Source organism: Astyanax mexicanus, chromosome 4 (genome assembly GCF_023375975.1).
Source record: "Astyanax mexicanus isolate ESR-SI-001 chromosome 4, AstMex3_surface, whole genome shotgun sequence".
In the NCBI taxonomy this organism is placed as follows: Eukaryota; Metazoa; Chordata; class Actinopteri; order Characiformes; family Acestrorhamphidae; genus Astyanax; species Astyanax mexicanus.
This window is the reverse complement of record NC_064411.1, coordinates 23268629-23286274: the sequence shown is the minus strand read 5'-3', so window position 1 is coordinate 23286274 and position 17646 is coordinate 23268629. Positions and strand designations below refer to the sequence as shown.

The 17646-nt window shown below is 35.2% G+C and overlaps 6 protein-coding genes across 7 annotated transcripts in view; 3 read left to right on the top strand and 3 right to left on the bottom strand.

Annotated features, from left to right (window-relative positions):
* Positions 1 to 8153, bottom strand: part of LOC125801296 (zinc finger protein 665-like) — a 57544-nt gene extending 49391 nt beyond the window's left edge. Inside the window, exon 1 of the mRNA XM_049477786.1 lies at positions 8093 to 8153. The gene's annotated coding sequence lies outside the window, so the exon portion shown is untranslated. The remainder of the gene's footprint in view (positions 1 to 8092) is intronic.
* The window catches only part of LOC125780501 (zinc finger protein 239-like), a 1096042-nt gene that overhangs the window by 603217 nt on the left and 475179 nt on the right, over positions 1 to 17646 (top strand).
* The window catches only part of LOC111188533 (zinc finger protein 239-like), a 280707-nt gene that overhangs the window by 31238 nt on the left and 231823 nt on the right, over positions 1 to 17646 (top strand). The window lies entirely within an intron of this gene.
* Positions 1 to 17646, top strand: part of LOC125801342 (zinc finger protein 239-like) — a 280707-nt gene that overhangs the window by 31238 nt on the left and 231823 nt on the right. The window lies entirely within an intron of this gene.
* Positions 1 to 17646, bottom strand: part of LOC111188532 (zinc finger protein 239-like) — a 193828-nt gene that overhangs the window by 75342 nt on the left and 100840 nt on the right. The window lies entirely within an intron of this gene.
* LOC125801459 (zinc finger protein 239-like) overlaps positions 1 to 17646 on the bottom strand; it is a 193757-nt gene that overhangs the window by 75342 nt on the left and 100769 nt on the right. The gene's annotated exons all lie outside the window — the stretch shown is intronic.

Here is a 17646-nt window from a genome sequence, read left to right as displayed (position 1 = left end):
TCAATAAACTTAAGAGAACTGTCTAAATCAGTTACATTATATTGACAAAACTACTGGGACATCTTCATATTACCATAAAAGCTTCTGTACTTTACCTGGTGGTCCTCCAGTCATTAGAGGGAGGCCACATTTTGCCACTTGCAATAATCAGGCAGACACCTGCTTAGTGCCTTTATAAGGTCTGCCCACTGTTCAGAAAGACAGTCTTTATTCTGTTCCGGTCTCACTAGAAGCTTTTTGTTTCACCTTCTTTTGGGGTATTCTCGTGTTTTCTCCCTTTTGTTAGTTCTGGGTAAAAGACTCAAAGTTGGTCTTCAGAAGATACTTGTTTTACATTTCCCTGAGTATCTTTATTTAAAGGCACACTAGGAAGGATTTCCTTGATTACTGAACTTTTTAAAGAAGTAAAGTTACAGCTTCTGACTCACTACAGTGCTGCAGAGTCCACTGTACCACTGCAGAGGTGTAATAGAAGGAATAGTGGTCCTCTTGTCTCTGTGCCGGAGCTCCTCTGAGCGCAAACCAGACTCTGTAAGTCTGCCTCTTTCGAGAACTGCGACCTGCTTTCCACCCTGCAGTTCTAACCAGGGGCGTCCCTGGCCTGGGCTTCAGAATCATTTTGCTCAGCTCAGCTGTATCATTAATGATAAACGGAAAATCTCTTAACACTAATCACGGAGCCAGTTCAAGGATAAAGTTCTGCGTTTCAGGAGAAACAGCCTATCAGCCTGCTGTTTTTCACGAAGCGCGAGTAGGGAAGCCCCACCCCCCTCTGTCTCGCTGGGGAGAATTTTTAAGTTCCTGCAGTGAGTTGCAGCTCTGATGTTAAAACGTATCTGGCAATTTTTCTAAAAGAACGGTAACAGAGCTAACCATGTATACTGTGATGAGTTTCTGATAGCTGGTTAAAAAGACTCGTCTCTGAATCAAAACACACAGATCAAACCCACTGTGTGCTTAATAAAATGCAGCCTGTGACAGTCAGTTAAACTAGAAGCTGGAAAGAGAAGGACAATGTCTGTGAAAGCCAGAAAAAGAGACTAATCGGCCTAGAGACCAGACAAGAATAAATATAGGAATCTCTTTCACTCGTTGGCGTGAGCTAACAGACGCTAAACAGCTGAAAACAGACGCCGAGCTGTCCGTCTTCTTGTTAGGCAAGTAAGTAGCGTCTTATTTTGACGCTCTGGTGTCTAGCTAGCTTCATATTCGTAACGTTACTTTATAGTTGTAGTCCGGGTTTTGTCGTTTATGGATAAATACAATGGTGAGGTAGTGAGGTAGAATTTACATATATAGTGAGGTAGAATTTACATGTACAGTGGTGTGAAAAAACATCAAACTAATTTAAATATTAGTCAAAGACAAATAGTACAGGTAAACACAAAACACTATTTTTAATGAACGTGTTTATTATTAAGGGAGGAAAAAAAATCCAAACCTGTGAAAAAGTGATTACCCCCTAAACCGAATAGCTGGTCGGGCCACCCTTAACAGCAACAACTGCAACCAAGCGTTTGCGATAACTTGCAATGAGTCTTTTACAACGCTGTGAATGAATTTGGTCCACTCATCTTTGCAGAATTGTTGTAATTCAGCCACATTGGAGGGTTTTCGAGCATAAACAGCCTTTTTAAGGTCACGCCACAGCATCTCAATTGGATTCAGGTCAGGACTTTGACTAGGCCACTCCAAAGTCTTCATTTTGTTTTTCTTCAGCCAGTCAGAGGTGGACTTGCTGGTGTGTTTTGGATCACTGTCCTGCTGCAGAACCCAAGTTCGTTTCAGCTTGAGGTCACGAACAGATGGTCAGACATTCTCCTTCTGGATCTTATGGTAGACAGCAGACTTCATAGTTTCATTCATTTATCACAGCAGGTCTTCTAGGCCCTGGTGCCGCAAAACCGGTTCACAGAATATTTTCCCAAAAAATCTTGGGGATCATCAAGATGTGTTTTGGAAAAATTGAGACCAGCTTTAATGTTCTTTTAGCTCAGCAGTGGTTTTCATCCAGGAACTCTGCCATGTAGGCCATTTTTGCCCAGTCTCTTTCTGATGGTGGAGGCATGAACACTGACCTTAACTGAGGCAAGTGAGGACTGCAGGTCTTTGGATGTTGTTGTGGAGTCTTTTGGGACTTGAGTCGTCGCTGCATGCTTGTGTTAATTTTGGGTGGCCGGTCACTTCTGGGAAGGTCCAGTTCCAGCTCAATCACCTTCTTTCTCAATTGTTCCTGAATTTCTTTGGATCTCGGCATGATGTGTAGCTTTTGATCTTTTGGTGGACTTCACTTCGTCAGGCAGGTTCTATTTAAGTGATGTCTTCATTGAGAACAGGTGTGGCAATAATCAGGCCTGGGTGTGACTAGAGACAGTGTACTCAGGTGTCAGAAACCACAGTGACTGTATGTTTTAACAAGGGGGCAATCACTTTTTCACACAGGGCCATGTAGGTTTGGATTTTTTCTCCCTTAATAATAAACATCTTCATTTAAAAATAGCATTTGTGTTTACCTGTGTTGTCTTTGACTAAACTTTTAATTGGTTTAATGTTTCAAAACATTTAAGTGTGACAAACATGCAAAACAACAGGAAAGCAGGAAGGGGGCAAACACTTTTTCACACCACTGTGTGAAATCGTACCAGCATTTTGAAATATTGTGAACAATATTATACCCTTGTGCCATATCACCCACCCCTAATTACCATGTCAGGGTACTACTTTTTTTATGTTGTTTTTAGCAAAAGAAAAATTCACACTGTTTCTCAATCCCTCATTATATATCTACTAGAGACAGATTATATCTGTCCAGTATCATTTATTTTACTTTAATCCTGGATATATGGAGATATTCAGAGTGCATTATTAGAATCATGACATTCTGGATCATTAACTTCTGATACAAATCTGATAAAATTCTTGCATTATTTAATATCTCATGTGATATGTGCCATATCATATCGTATGAAATAATACCATTAAATATTCATTTTGTTGCAGTAGTGTAATTCTAAAAATATATATTTTTTTATTTCAGTAATGTTAGCTACCAATTAAAAAACTGCTGGTACCTTTAGCTAGCAAGCAAACTTTAGCTACTGATTATAAAACGCTTGCAACTAGCAAACATTAACTATTGGAAATATAATGCTTGCAGCTAGCTGACATTAGCTACCTGTTATAAAGTGCTTGCAACTTTAGCTAGCTATCTAAATTAGCTACCGATTTAAAAAATGTTGATACCTTTAGCTAGCTAGCTAGCTAACACGAGCTACTACTTTAGCATTAGCCATTTGCAATTTTAGCTAACATTAGCTACCCGGATAAACAAATCACTGATAACTTTAGCTTGTCAGCTAAGTAACTGGTTGTAAATAAAAATTAAATGTTATTTTATTCTAGGCTATTTTGGTAGCATCACAAAGCTGAAATCAGGTTCTTGTTTGAATTGTTTGTAATGTCTGTATTAAGCAAGTGTTGTTTAGAAATACAGTTTAACACCGATACTTTATGATAATATTCTGATCCAGAACACATAATTCTTTAAAACAAATAGAATTATAAGGAAAAATATATTTATTTTAGCCACTAACAGCATGATTTATACTAGGAGAATTAACAAAAACAGTGGATTTTAGAGGTTTGACTGTAATATCTGTAGTATCTGTACTAAAACAAGTGTTGCTGGGTAATACAGTTTTGCGGTTTATCAATATACTCTATTCGCCTAATATAAAAGATGCTGCCAGTAAATAAAATAATGAATTTCTTTATTATGCTACTTTTATTAAACATTGCTTAATATTATATGGAGTGAATTTTGTGCCAAAAGTTTTACGTAAAAAAATAAAATCCACAATCAAAATTTTAAGAATCAAAAGTAAAACATGTATGTTGCAAATTCAAAAGAGAAAAAATATATATCAAATATATATATTTAAATATACTTGGTTATTTTATTATTCTTTGCACTTATTTGAAAATTATTTTAGTTTGGATTTTGCCAGTCTTTGCTTTCATTTTTGGATTTTTTTTTGGATTTTCTGTGGATTTTTGTGGATTTTGCTGCTAAAGACTTTTGCTTCTGGAATCTCTCCTTTGCTTCTGCTTAATTTTTTTGGTTCTGATTTTTGGCACACTTTTCACGGGTGGGCGGGGCTTAGAAGAAGGCGTTCCCCTTTAATCTCTATTGGTCACCTACCCTGAACCCTCGTCTGAGACAGACCACGCCCACCCCGCCAGCTTCAAGCGCTCTTCCAAACATGGCGGAGCGAACGGGGTTCAGCTCACAGCAGCACCAGCAGGTACTTTTCCAATTAAATTTCATACAGACGTTATGTTTAATGTTATATTTCTTTTTTAAGTAAGTGTTTAACTCTATTAAGATGATCATGTTAGCGGGGTGTGCTAAATATCCATGCTTAAATTATACTAGTTAGTTAGTGAACACTAACCTACCTAGTCAGTGAGTTAGCTAGTTTACCTAGGTCATCTGGTCAGTGAGTTAGTGGGTTAGCTAAGCTAGTTAGGTTACCTAGTCAGTGAGTTAGCTAGTTAACCTTAACCAGCACTTACTTGGCTTTACCCTGGGGCATAATAACTAGCTTAGCTAACCCACTAGCTCACTGACTAGGTAACCTAACTAGCTTAGCTAACCCACTAACTCACTGACCAGATGACCTAGGTTAAGTAGCTAGCTAACTCACTGACCATATGACCTAGGTTAAGTAGCTAGCTAACTCACTGACCAGATGACCTAGGTTAAGTAGCTAGCTAACTCGCTGACCAGATAACCTAGGTTAACTAGCTAACTCACTGACTAGGTAACCTAACTAACTTAGCTAACCCACTAACTCACTGACCAGATGACCTAGGTTAAGTAGCTAGGTAACTCGCTGACCAGATAACCTAGGTTAACTAGCTAACTCACTGACTAGGTAACCTAACTAGCTTAGCTAACCCACTAACTCACTGACCAGATGACCTAGGTAAACTAGCTAACTCACTGACTAGGTAGGTTAGTGTTCACTAACTAACTAGTATAATTTAAGCATGGATATTTAGCACACCCCGCTAACATGAGCATCTTAATAGAGTTAAACACTTACTTAAAAAAGAAATATAACATTAAAACATAACGTCTGTATGAAATTTAATTGGAAAAGTACCTGCTGGTGCTGCTGTGAGCTGAACCCCGTTCGCTCCGCCATGTTTGGAAGAGCGCTTGAAGCTGGCGTGGGCGTGGTCTGTCTCAGACGAGGGTTCAGGGTAGGTGACCAATAGAGATTAAAGGGGAACGCCTTCTTCTAAGCCCCGCCCACCCGTGAAAAGTGTGCCAAAAATCAGAACCAAAAAAATGAAGCAGAAGCAAAGGAGAGATTCCAGAAGCAAAAGTCTTTAGCAGCAAAATCCACAAAAATCCACAGAAAATCCAAAAAAATCCAAAAATGAAAGCAAAGACTGGCAAAATCCAAACTAAAATAATTTTCAAATAAGTGCAAAGAATAATAAAATAACCAAGTATATTTAAATATATATATTTGATATATATTTTTTCTCTTTTGAATTTGCAACATACATGTTTTACTTTTGATTCTTAAAATTTTGATTGTGGATTTTATTTTTTTACGTAAAACTTTTGGCACAAAATTCACTCCATAATATTAGAGATGGGGCCGATCCGATACAATATCGGTATGGGGGCCGATATTGACGTAATTCGACGAATCGGATATCGGGCGGGCGCGGACGATCCACTTACTGATTTATATTCCAGTCCACAGCTTGAGCTGGACAATAAACCCGCTTTAACGTTAAACTGAAACTCATCACTGATCCGGTTTCCAGTTTAACAGTTTACCCTGAACCACCAGCAGCTTCAGTCTGCGGCTGACTGAGTAACTTTAGCTGTTTGTCTAAAAAAAAGTCGATAATCCGGAGACTTTGGAAACGCTGTACAGCAGAACGGCACACGTAAAGTCAGCGTCTGAGAGGTAAACAGATTAACACCAGCAGTCTGTTAGCCTAGCTAGCATTAGCACTGAACTGACAGCAGCTGCATTCCGGTGTTGTAAAGGTATTATAACTACAGACTGGAGTAAACTATAGTCATAATTCACATATACTATAAAACCACAGGGTCTACAAACACTAACCAGCACAAACACACCTATCTGTTATTAAAAAACAATCATTAATTTAGTTCGGAAATACAGTTAGCATCGCCAGTTAGCCGTTAGCCATCTCTATGAAGATCTGCAGTCTGTTAGCCTAGCTAGCAAATGCATTCCGGCATTGTGAATGTAATAAATAAGTATATTGAGTGAACTACAGCCATAATCCACATCTAATATCAAACCACAGATCCTATGAACCCTAACCAGCAGTAAGAAATTAATCAGTTATTTAAAACAGTGATTAATTCAGCTCGGAAATACAGTTAGCACCGCCGGTTAGCCGTTAGCTATTGCAGCTAATCCTCTTCGCTACCTGTCAAAATAAAAGTCTCATGCACAATCATTGCAAAAAAAGCCATGAATTTAATATTTAACGTTTTTTATGTTTAACTATTTTTTATATTTAATAAAAATTAAAACATTTAATTTGAAAGGAAACTTTTGTGTATTTGCATATAAAGTGTCTTAAATAATTGACTTTGGAATGCATTTACATTAAATGCACTTGTGTATTCTCTTCAAAGGGCTGTGTGGTCTGTTTCAGCCTCATTATGTAACCTTACTCATTGTACTATTAATAAACTAAAAGTATCGGTATCAGCAATTTTATATCAGTTTTATATCGGTATTGGATCGGAGCTGAAAAAAGTGTATCGTCCCATCACTACTTCATATTGTTTGACATATCTATATATGTTTACCAAAATATTTATACTACAGATAACACTTGCAGTAAGTGTACATCAATTAACAAGTAACTGTGCATTCTTCATTATATGTGATAACTGGAAAACAATATGTACTTTTCTTATTTGTTTTTTACTGGAGTGGCTTCTGCAGTTAAGACTGAGCTGAATACATAAATAAAATATTTCTCGTTAAATAATAATAATAATAATAATAATAATAATAATAATAATAATAATAATAATAATAATTATAACAGGATTATCTGATATTCTGCTGGCACAGCTACAGACAGTGGAGGGAAAACTGAGCCTCGTGTTAGTCTCACTTAACTTCTAACAGAGAAGAGAGAAATAAGCTCATAAACTCTTAACTATTACATAAATCAGTGATTTCTCTACAAAAACACTTTTTAATCTGTCTTATACTCGAATTAATAGCAGTATTTTTTAACTTAAAACATGTTTTTAACCACTATTTATTCATAAAACACGGAGCTCAGCACCTACCCGCAGCACAGAAACACACAGACCGCTGCTGAGGTACGGTGGCTCAGAAAGACCAAACGTAGCCTAACTGCAGTTCACCACTAAACAGCAGGGGCCGCCAAAACTTCATTTAACAGCATTAAAGTGCCTCATTTTATAAAGTTCATCTAAAACAAAGGTATTTTATTACTCTATTACACTTACACCAGTAAAAAACGCTGTAAAATCATTAAGTTATGCTTTAATTAATTATTAGAAGACAAGTTTAGACATTATTAACCATTAAAATGCATTAAACAAATGGCTAATTAGATTATATTAATATGGTTACAGTAGAACTTTATTACTGTGCTACACTTGCTTCAGTAGTAAATATTATAGCCAAATAACAGATTATTATATTCTAATTATTCTCAGTTTTTTGCATTCTGATAAAATATATGATTTTGATGTATCATAACAATGTCCAGTTTCTCAAAGCGCCATGCATTATTATTATTATTATTATTATTATTATTATTATTATTATTATTATTATTATTATTATTATGTATTAGTTAAGGGGCTGTTTAATAAAACAGCCTAGCTAAAGATACTGTAAACAGTTTAAAAATGATTTTTCAATTAGGTTTACTATTACAGTAAAATAGTGAGTTTTCGGTTAAATCAGTCAGCTAATAATTATTATAAAAACACTAGAGAGAGAGAGAGAGAGAGAGAGAGAGAGAAACTTCTCCATACCTTCTGTAGTTCAGCTGATCCTGCTCTTCCTTCGGCGCTGCGGGAGAAACAGATCCGTGACTTTCCCGTCAAAATAAAAGTCTGCTCGTAAAAATATAAAATTTAAAAGGAGGAGAAGGTCAGGTACGAGGTGGAATTTCACTAATAATAATAATAATAATAATAATAATAATAATAATAATAATAATAAGAAGAAGAAGAAGAAGAAGAAGAAGAAGAAAAGGAACATTATGACATCACTCTTTGATCAACTTTACATTGTTAAAAATACATAATTTAACAACCAGCATCATATGTTACATTAAATAATATAGCTAAAAGCCACAGATTTTTACTGTTCGCCTAGAATAAAACATGCTGTCAGTAGCTCAAAGAAATTTCTTTATAATGCTACTTTTAGAGTTGTGTTACAATTTCTTACCTTTTCTTTTATCTATATTATTTAATGTGTTTCAGTTTCAAATAGCTATTAATTAGTTTTATACTCTTTATTTTCTCAAACTAGTTTATAGTATTTTATTTACAGACTCAAAACTGATTTTTATATAATTTTAATGGGCCGTTTATTTTGACAGAAAATCTTTTTGGATTCTGGCCAAGTGTTGCTAGAATCACAAAGGTCCTCTCCATGAAGCTCAGCCTCATCCGGGTTATGGAGAGCCCCGCCCACTAAAACTCTCATTTAAAACACTGTATAACTACTTCTCTGGGGGTTTTCTTTAATTTAACAAAGTAGAACAAAGTATTTCACTAAAATAGAAATGAAAACGTACCACTATATTTCCATTTTCTACAGCTAATCTTTTTATTCAGTAGATTTACTAGCATTACTGCTACTGATGCTGGAGTTACACACAGAGCTCATTTAAAAAGATTAAAACTGCAGTTTATAAGATTTAACAATTATCTCTGTGGTGCTGAAACAGTTATGGTTGTTCTGTTTTTTTCTGTATAGTTGTACATTTTTATTTTATAAAGTATCAAACATTTATAAAAATACAAATCCAGTACAAACATTTTATCTTAAATTCATTTAAAATATTATGGTTACATTTTCCTTACATTTACCTTCTTGATGTCCTGCAGGTTCTTGAAAAGGAGATCGTACTGCAGCAGATCTTGTTTGTTGCTCACCTTGTCTAAAGTCTTACTATTTATGTATTCTGAAAGCTTTCTATGAATTGAGATCATTCACAGCTCCTCCCTGTAAAATCACTCTCTGACATCACAATGGACCATCCTGATTTCTGTATAGAAGGGTACTTCACACTTGTAAAAGAATTTGAAACTTCACATGCAAATATCAGTTTAAACTAAACTGTAAAATAAAAATTATTTCTTTAAGAAATAATTTGTATATAGGATGGTGAATATTTTTAACACTTTAGTTCCAAAATTAGTTCAGCAAGCATTCTCATTCTACTACAAAATATTAGCCAATTTTGATTTTTTTTTTTGTTCACAGTTAAGTAAGAAGTTACTGATGTTGAGACTATTGGGTTTTCTGTTTAGAAATTTAAGACAAACACCTCTGGTTGCTTGAGTCACTTCAACACGTTATTCGACACAAAGATCCATTAGAACTAAGACATCTTCAGGATTCTTTCACTATGTAAGAGTGTTTTAGACCAAGATGTTAACAAATTATTCTTAATTTGCTTAGTTCTATTGGTATATAATATTATAATATAATGAAATCTTGTATTTCATATTTAATTTTTAATTTTAAGAAAATGTTAGTGGGGGGGGGGGTGTTCTTTTACAAAAACCTTTACAATGAAAAAAATACCAAGAAAGAAACAATATGAGAGTTTTTAAAAATTGTAGATGAAACAATAAATAGTAGGGGTGGGAATCGTTTACTATCTCACGATTCGATTCGATTCCGATTTTGGGGGCCACGATTCGATTCAAAATCGATTTTTGATTCAAAACGATTTGAATTATAAAAATTTCTGCTTCTGGCTTATGAATCTTATTGAAAAAAAAACCCTCCATAATATACACTGGTCCTGGAGCAGGTAATGTGTTACAAAAACAATAAAATGTGCAGGAATGTGGGTCCTCAGTGACAGAGGAATCACTGGGATATCACAATGACGTTAATGAACAATAAATAAATAATAAATAACACTGCTTTATTATAAGGCTACTAGCGGTGGTGTGTAGGTGACGCTGCTGGGCTGATGTGATGATAGCAGTGAAGCGCTAAAGTTCAGGAGCAGCTGCTGATTAACTAGTTAATTTAAGGTCGTTGTATTTCTTCAGAAAGGGAGCAGGAGGTGGAGAAATTAATTCATATTGTCCATTCCTTAATTCCTCTGTGATGAGGAGCTGAAATTAGCTCTGATTAGCTTATTGTTATTTTTCCGTTCCGCCTTAAATGCTGCAGCCCGCTGCCACCTGTAGCGTTATTTAAGGTGGAACTGGAAAGTTAGCTAGTTAGCTAGCTAACAGTTACTGAAACTAACTACTAGCGATCTTTTTTATGCTTGTTATGAAGCATTCTGCCATAAAACATTGAAACTACACGTTAATCTAAGGTAATATAGTGCTTGTTCTGCCATCTTACCTGTGATTCTCAAACACCTACGCTCTGTGTGTGTCTGGAAGATCTCCGTTTGAAGGGACAAGCCCTATCCCCAGGGTTGCCAGGTCCAACAAAAATACCCAGCCCAAAATCAGTCTAAAACCCGCCCCTCAGAATCGATTTTGGGACATTTTAAATCGATTCTGAATCGTAGTAAATGAGAATCAAGATTCTTATGTGAATCGATTTTTTAGCACACCTCTAATAAATAGTCAGGAAGTTTTAATAGTGGATTTTACAGGAGTTGACGCATTAAAATTTCTTAAAGGTTTTAAAAAAGGAAAGGTGTCTGGGAAAGGATGAACTCCTTGGAATATTATGAGGAATATTATTTTACCTTTTGGGACATTTTAGCTACTGACATACTGACTCTTTTTAATGAATTTGAATAATTGGACCGACTCACAGACAGCTTCAGGTGAGGGATAGTTAACTTACTTTACAAAAAAGGAGAAAAGACAGACTTGAAGAATTGGAGACCTATCAGACTTTTAAAGTTTGAGTGTAAACTTTTTAGCAAGATTTTATCCAGACAAATGTCGGTGGTTTTAGAGGAGGTGATTCACCCAGATCAAGCCTGCTCCGTGCCCCAAAGGAAGATCACGGACAGAGAGTCAGAAACGTTCGGCTGATAGTTCTAAATTTAAACTTTACAAAAGCTTTTGATCGGGTCTCACACGAGTACCTGTTTCAGGTACTGCAAAATATGGGGTTCCCAGTGATTTGGGCTGTGTAAACGGGCACCTCAGAAAAGCGATCAGTGTACGCTCTGGCATCCGCCAAGGGTGCTCTTTATCTAGAGAGCCGCTGGTGCAGATCTAGAGAAAGGATCAATGGATTAAAGGACTAGACTTTTTTATGGATGACAAATTGCGCATTTATGTTCTGACATGACAGCAGTGCAAAGGGCATTGGATATGACTGACTGATTTGGAAGGGACTCGGGCGCTAAGCTCAATAGGAGCAAGTCTGAGGCCCAGCTCTTTGGACCGGGGAGGAACATACAGACTGACCTGGATTTAAATTTTAAAGAAACTGATATAAACATTTTAGGCGTAAAATTTGACAGAGACGGTGGTGGATGGGGTAACTGGACTGATACGATAGGGAAAGTTAGGCAACGTTTGGGGTTTTAGGCACTAAGACAGTTGACGATGGAAGGAAAAAATTTAATTATAAAAGATGTAATTTTACTATTGCTTTTATTGTTGTGTTCTGATTTTATTCCACCAAGAAGTTTACTTTCAGGTCCAGATCGAGCCAATTTTTATTTCCATAAAACACGCAAATACACACACAAAACAAGGACAATGTTGTAAAAAAATAAAATACATAACCTATGGTCATTTTAAGAAATTATGTTTTTTATTAAAGTAAATGTGTGTTGTTAAAAGTTAAAATGTGTTTATCATGTATTTTATTTTACATTGTTTTATTTATTTTATTTTTCAATGGAGCTTAAAGGAATACATGGGAAAGGGGAAATCACGTTTTAAAAGGAAATGTCATGGCATTAGTCTTGGTTTTATGTGTGTACTGGTTTTAAAACCAAGTCATTTTTATGATGTTACCTTTGTTTTAAATAGCTATGAATGTATATATGGTGACATTTTTTTACTTACTAAAAAAAAGCTTACTAATAAAGAGCTTTCTGAAAAGATTGTGCTGTTTATATCTGCATCTTCTTGGGGAATGCATGGATCAGTAACTTATTCAGTCACTGTATGTCAAGCTATAAAAGACTGTAAAATTATTTTTCTTTACATAAAAAAGCTGTAATTCAAATACACAAATTACACAAATTTCTAGAATAAATCTGCATATTGAGAAATTATAAAATTAAAATTACAGTAAAATTACTTTGTTTTATTTTATTAGTGAGGTAATTTGACATTTCCATGCTGTATATTGCTTGGATAATTCTATCGAGTAACTTAATTAAACTGTTACTTGAATGCAACCTTTAAATAATAGACATAAAATGTATTGATGCAGTATTTAATTTATTTTTAAATTTTTGGAATGTTTACTAACAGAAAAAAAACATGTAAATTACACGAGGGAGAGCTAAAGCACCGCGGTGTGCTGGAGTGTGCGAGCTCCGTGATGTGTAGGACCGATCGAGCTCTGCGATGTGTCAGACCGCGGCTCTGCGAAAGTACCTGACTGAATCGGCTAGGCAGTTAGCTTACCTGTTCAGGAGAAAAGTAGCAGCTCTGGGTCGGTCTTGGAGTTTTTTGAGCTCTAAGTCTCCAAATTTCAAACTCACTGCCAAAATGTTCACTCTTGTTATATTCCTTCTTTGATCACTGAGCATTTTTTGAAACATGCTGGGGCTTTTTAAGATGTGTCGCAGCAAAGGTTTAACTGAACCAGCTCTGCTAGCTCCTTTGCTGTACTGCGCTGCTGTAGTGTAGCGTTGCGTGCTGGCAAACTCTGTGAGTGGAGTTAGTGTTGGGGAACAAGCAGCAGGAGGAGTCAGAGGACAAAACAAGCACAAAACAGAGTTTAGTATTTGTTTTTTAAATTGTTTTATTTGTAAGTATTACATAATTTCATTAAACAGTCATATGTTTTCTAATAATAATTATAAAATACATATAATACACATTGGAACAAATCATTTTAATGTTCTCATATTTAAATTTAATTGTAGTGCTTTTAATGTTTTAATGTATCTTGTAGTTATCTTGCATCATGTTTTACATGTATTACAATGTGAATTACACTATACTACACTTTGAACTAAAGTTTGACTATAGAATAAATAGTAAGTCGCTGGACAATTAATTGTCAGGACAATTTGGAATTGTTTGTTGCCTTTCTTGTGGGAAAAAAGTGATTAAGTGCCCACTAATAATTTTGGATGTGCTCTCTAGATCAGTAAATTTTGTGCCCTGCTGTGTTTCTAGTATAAAGAGTGTTATGAAGTGCCTTCTATGCAACCCTTAGTAGACAGTAACCCAAAGGAAACCTTTCCATTAGAGAAACAAGGTGCAAAAAAGATGTGATGAAAACGTGCAGTTACTTAAATTCCAACCAGTGGATTAAATGTATTTTTGTTAAACATCTCACCAATCATTCTCCCCCAGCAACCAAAGAACCAATCCTTGCCGAAGTATAACTATAAATCTAAACAAAATCTGTTTAGAATCTCTTAGGCAATAAACTTCACTTAAACAAGAGACTGTATTAAGAAACTAACTATGATTTTTGTTCCCGCTAGCTAGGTTAGCTAATGTTAACTACTTTATTTCAGTGTGGAATGATTTAGCTAGCTAGGTTAGCTAATGTCAACTACTTCATTTCAGAGCGGAAAGATTTAGCCAGCTAGGTTAGCTAATGTTAAGTACTTTATTTCACTGTGGAATGTTTTAGCTAGCTACGACAGCTAATGTTAACCACTTTATTTCAGAGTGGAAAGATTTAGCCAGTTAGGTTAGCTAATGTTAACGATATTCCAGTGTGGAATGTTTTAGTTAGCTAGATTAGCTAATGTTTTCTTTACTTCACTGGGGAATAATTTAGCTAGCTAGGTGAGCTAATGTTAACTACTTTATTTCAGGGTGGAATGTTTTAGGTAGCTGGGTTAGCTAATTTTAAATACTTTATTCCAGTATAGAATGTTTAGCTAGTTAGGTTAGCTAATGTCAACTACTTTCTTTCAGAGTGGAAAGATTTAGCCACCTAGGTTAGATAATGTTAACTACTTTAATTCAGTGTGGAATGTTTTAGCTAGCTAGGTTAGCTAATGTTAACCACACTTTATTTCAGTGGGGAATAATTTAGCTAGCTAGATAAGCTATTGTTAACCACATTATTCCAGTATGGAATGTTTTAGCTAGCTAGGTTAACTAATGTTAACCACATTTTATTTCAGTGGGGAATGATTTAGCTAGCTAGGTTAGCTAATGTTAACTACTTTATTTCAGTGTGGAATGTTTTAGCTTGCTAGGTTAGCTAATGTTAACTACTTTATTTCAGTGTGGAATGTTTCATCTAGCTACTTAAGGTAATGTTATCTACTTAATTTCAGTGTGGAATGTTTTAGCTAGCTAGGTTAGTTAATTTTATCTACTTTATTTCAGTGTGGAATGTTTTAGTTAGCTTGATTAGCTAATGTTGTCTTTATTTCAGTGTGGAATGTTTTGGCTAAGTTAGCTTATGTTAACTATTTCATTTCAGAATAGAATTATATAGCTAGGCTACTTTAGGTAATGTTAACTTCTTGATTTAAAAGTGGAATGTTTTAGCTAGCTAGGTTAGCTAATGTTAACCACTTTATTTCAGAGTGGAATAATTTAGCTAGCTAGGTTAGCTAATGTTAACTAACGTAAGAGAACGGTATAGCGTTCACTTCAGTATTCCGTACAGTTGAGCATTTAAACAATTAAATACTTAATAATGAACTAATGTTATGTTTGAAATATAGTCTGGGGTCATTGTCAATCCTTCCTCTTTCCATTAAAACAGGTCAGTGACCATCCACGTTGTGTTTTCTCTTGAAATTCCGGTAGGTAGAGCGGAACCGCCTGCGTCGCCGAAATTGGGGGGGGTGAAGGGTTAACAACGTTGAGGCTAAGGAGTGGGGAAAACTTTATCGACTAGTTCACGTAAGGTTTTACCCACTTTTAACATCGCATTTCAACCAAAATGCAACGTTAAACGTCCAACTAACAGCATTTGTTGTAATATTTGATTGAAGAATTAATAATCATTGTTCATAACTTACTTTAAAAACGAGCTTACTCCAGCTCCACTTCACCACTCATAGACAGCTGAGATTTTGTGCTGCAGCTTCAGCACAATTTTTTTCAATTCATAGACAACTTATCAAATCCATTTGACAAACACTTTACTAAGCTTCTATGTCAGTCTAAGATCATATGTTAAAGGTGGTGAAGTTTTGCAAAATACAGCCACCACGAGCGGAAATCTGAGATGTACGGAACACCGTTGCCTATTTGTTGGCAGGTGTACAGAATACTGATGCACACTGGTGACAGGACTGAGGTCAGTTTTTTGGGGTTTTCTTTAAAACTATTGGTCCAAAAGTAACCAATCAAAATGTATTTTGGTTGCTAGGCAGATATTCCATAGTTTAGCCAATCACTGCAGCCTATTTGAACTCGGGTATTTTCGTAATATCCACTCAAACGCGGAAAATACCGAAAATGTGTACGGAATACCGTTCTCTTACGTTACCTTATTTCAGGGTGGAATGTATTAGCTAGAATAGCTAATGTCAACTATTTTATTTCAGAGTGGAAAGATTTAGCCAGCTAGGTTAGCTAGTGTTAACTACTTTATTTCTGTGTGGAATGTTTTAGCTAGCTAGGTTAACTAATATTAACTACTTTATTTTACTGTGGAATGTTTTAACTAGCTAGGTTAGCTAATTTTAACTACTTTATTTCAGTATGGAAAGATTTAGCTAGCTAGGTTAGCTAATGTCAACTACTTTATTTCTGTGTGGAATGTTTTAGCTAGATTATATGTTAACCACATTATTTTAGTATGGAATGTTTTAGCTAGCTAGGTTAACTAATGTTAACTACTTTATTTTACTGTGGAATGTTTTAACTAGCTAGGTTAGCTAATGTTAATTCTATTTCAGTGTGGAATGATTTAGCTAGCTAGGTTAGCTAATGTTAACTACTTTATTTCAGTGTGGAATGTTTTAGCTAGCTAGGTTAGCTAATGTTGACTTTATTTCAGTGTGGAATGTTTTAGCTAGCTAGGTTAGCTAATGTTGACTTTATTTCAGTGTGGAATGTTTTAGCTAAGTTAGCTTATGTAAACTATTTTATTTCAGAATGGAATTATATACCTAGCTACTTTAGGTAATGTTAACTTCTTTATTTAAAAGTGGAATGTTTTAGATAGCTAGGTTAGCTAATTTTAACTACTGTATTTCAGTGTGGAATGTTTTAGTTAGCTAGGTTATCTAATTTTAACTACTTTATTTCAGTGTAGAATATTTTATCTAGGTTAGCTAATGTTAACTACTTTATTTCAGGGTGGAATGTTTTAGCTAAGTAGCTAAAGGTAGCTATAAGTCCAGAGCTAATGACAGAGAGCTAGATAGTTAGCTAGCTACCTCGTATTAGGAGTATACAAGGCAGGACGTAATTATCATTTTTTAGAAAAAGCTTTTTGGAGCGCGCACGCACGCACACACACACACACACACACACACACACACGCACGCACGCACACACACACACACAGCGGCTTCTTTCACACAAGCCTACCTTGCTTTGTACAGAGAGCAATGCAAGCCTTCTGAGCTAGGCTAACTTAGCTAGCGTTAGTTTAGCTAGATAGATCTTTGCAAAAGCAGCCTACATTAGATCACAAATGGCAGCTAAATAAATATGGTTTTGATAACTGTATAAACAGAAAACCTTACATTATTATCTTTAATTTGCTTTAATTCTTTTTTGTGCCATCTGCCATGACTCCAAATATTCATAAGTGCTCACCACTTAGTATGTGGTGCTCAAAACTTTATTATGTAAAATGGCCACTTCAGGACTTCAGGGGCTCTGTAGAAGAACAAAAAAGCATATGACTATATTTTAGTGTTCTGCAGTTAACCTTATTTTTATTTAATGGTTATTTAAACTTGCAATTAATCGCCTGCTTACACTTTTGACATTATTCAATAAACATTCCTATGTCATTTATTAATTAAACTATAAACAATCACACACCAATTGTTTTAATAACTCAAATGATTTAATACAATTGTTTGTGTTTCATATGACATTGTGAAATTCATGTTAAATCAGAATTAGGGCTAGGTATCAAAATTCATTACCAAAAATGTACCGACTAAAATGTCTTGGTACTACTGCGTACCAAAAGATTAAAAAATAAATACATTTAAAAAATTGGTGCCTGTTTCTGATACTTTTAATGAAACACACATAAATGAAACAGAGAGCACATATGGAACATG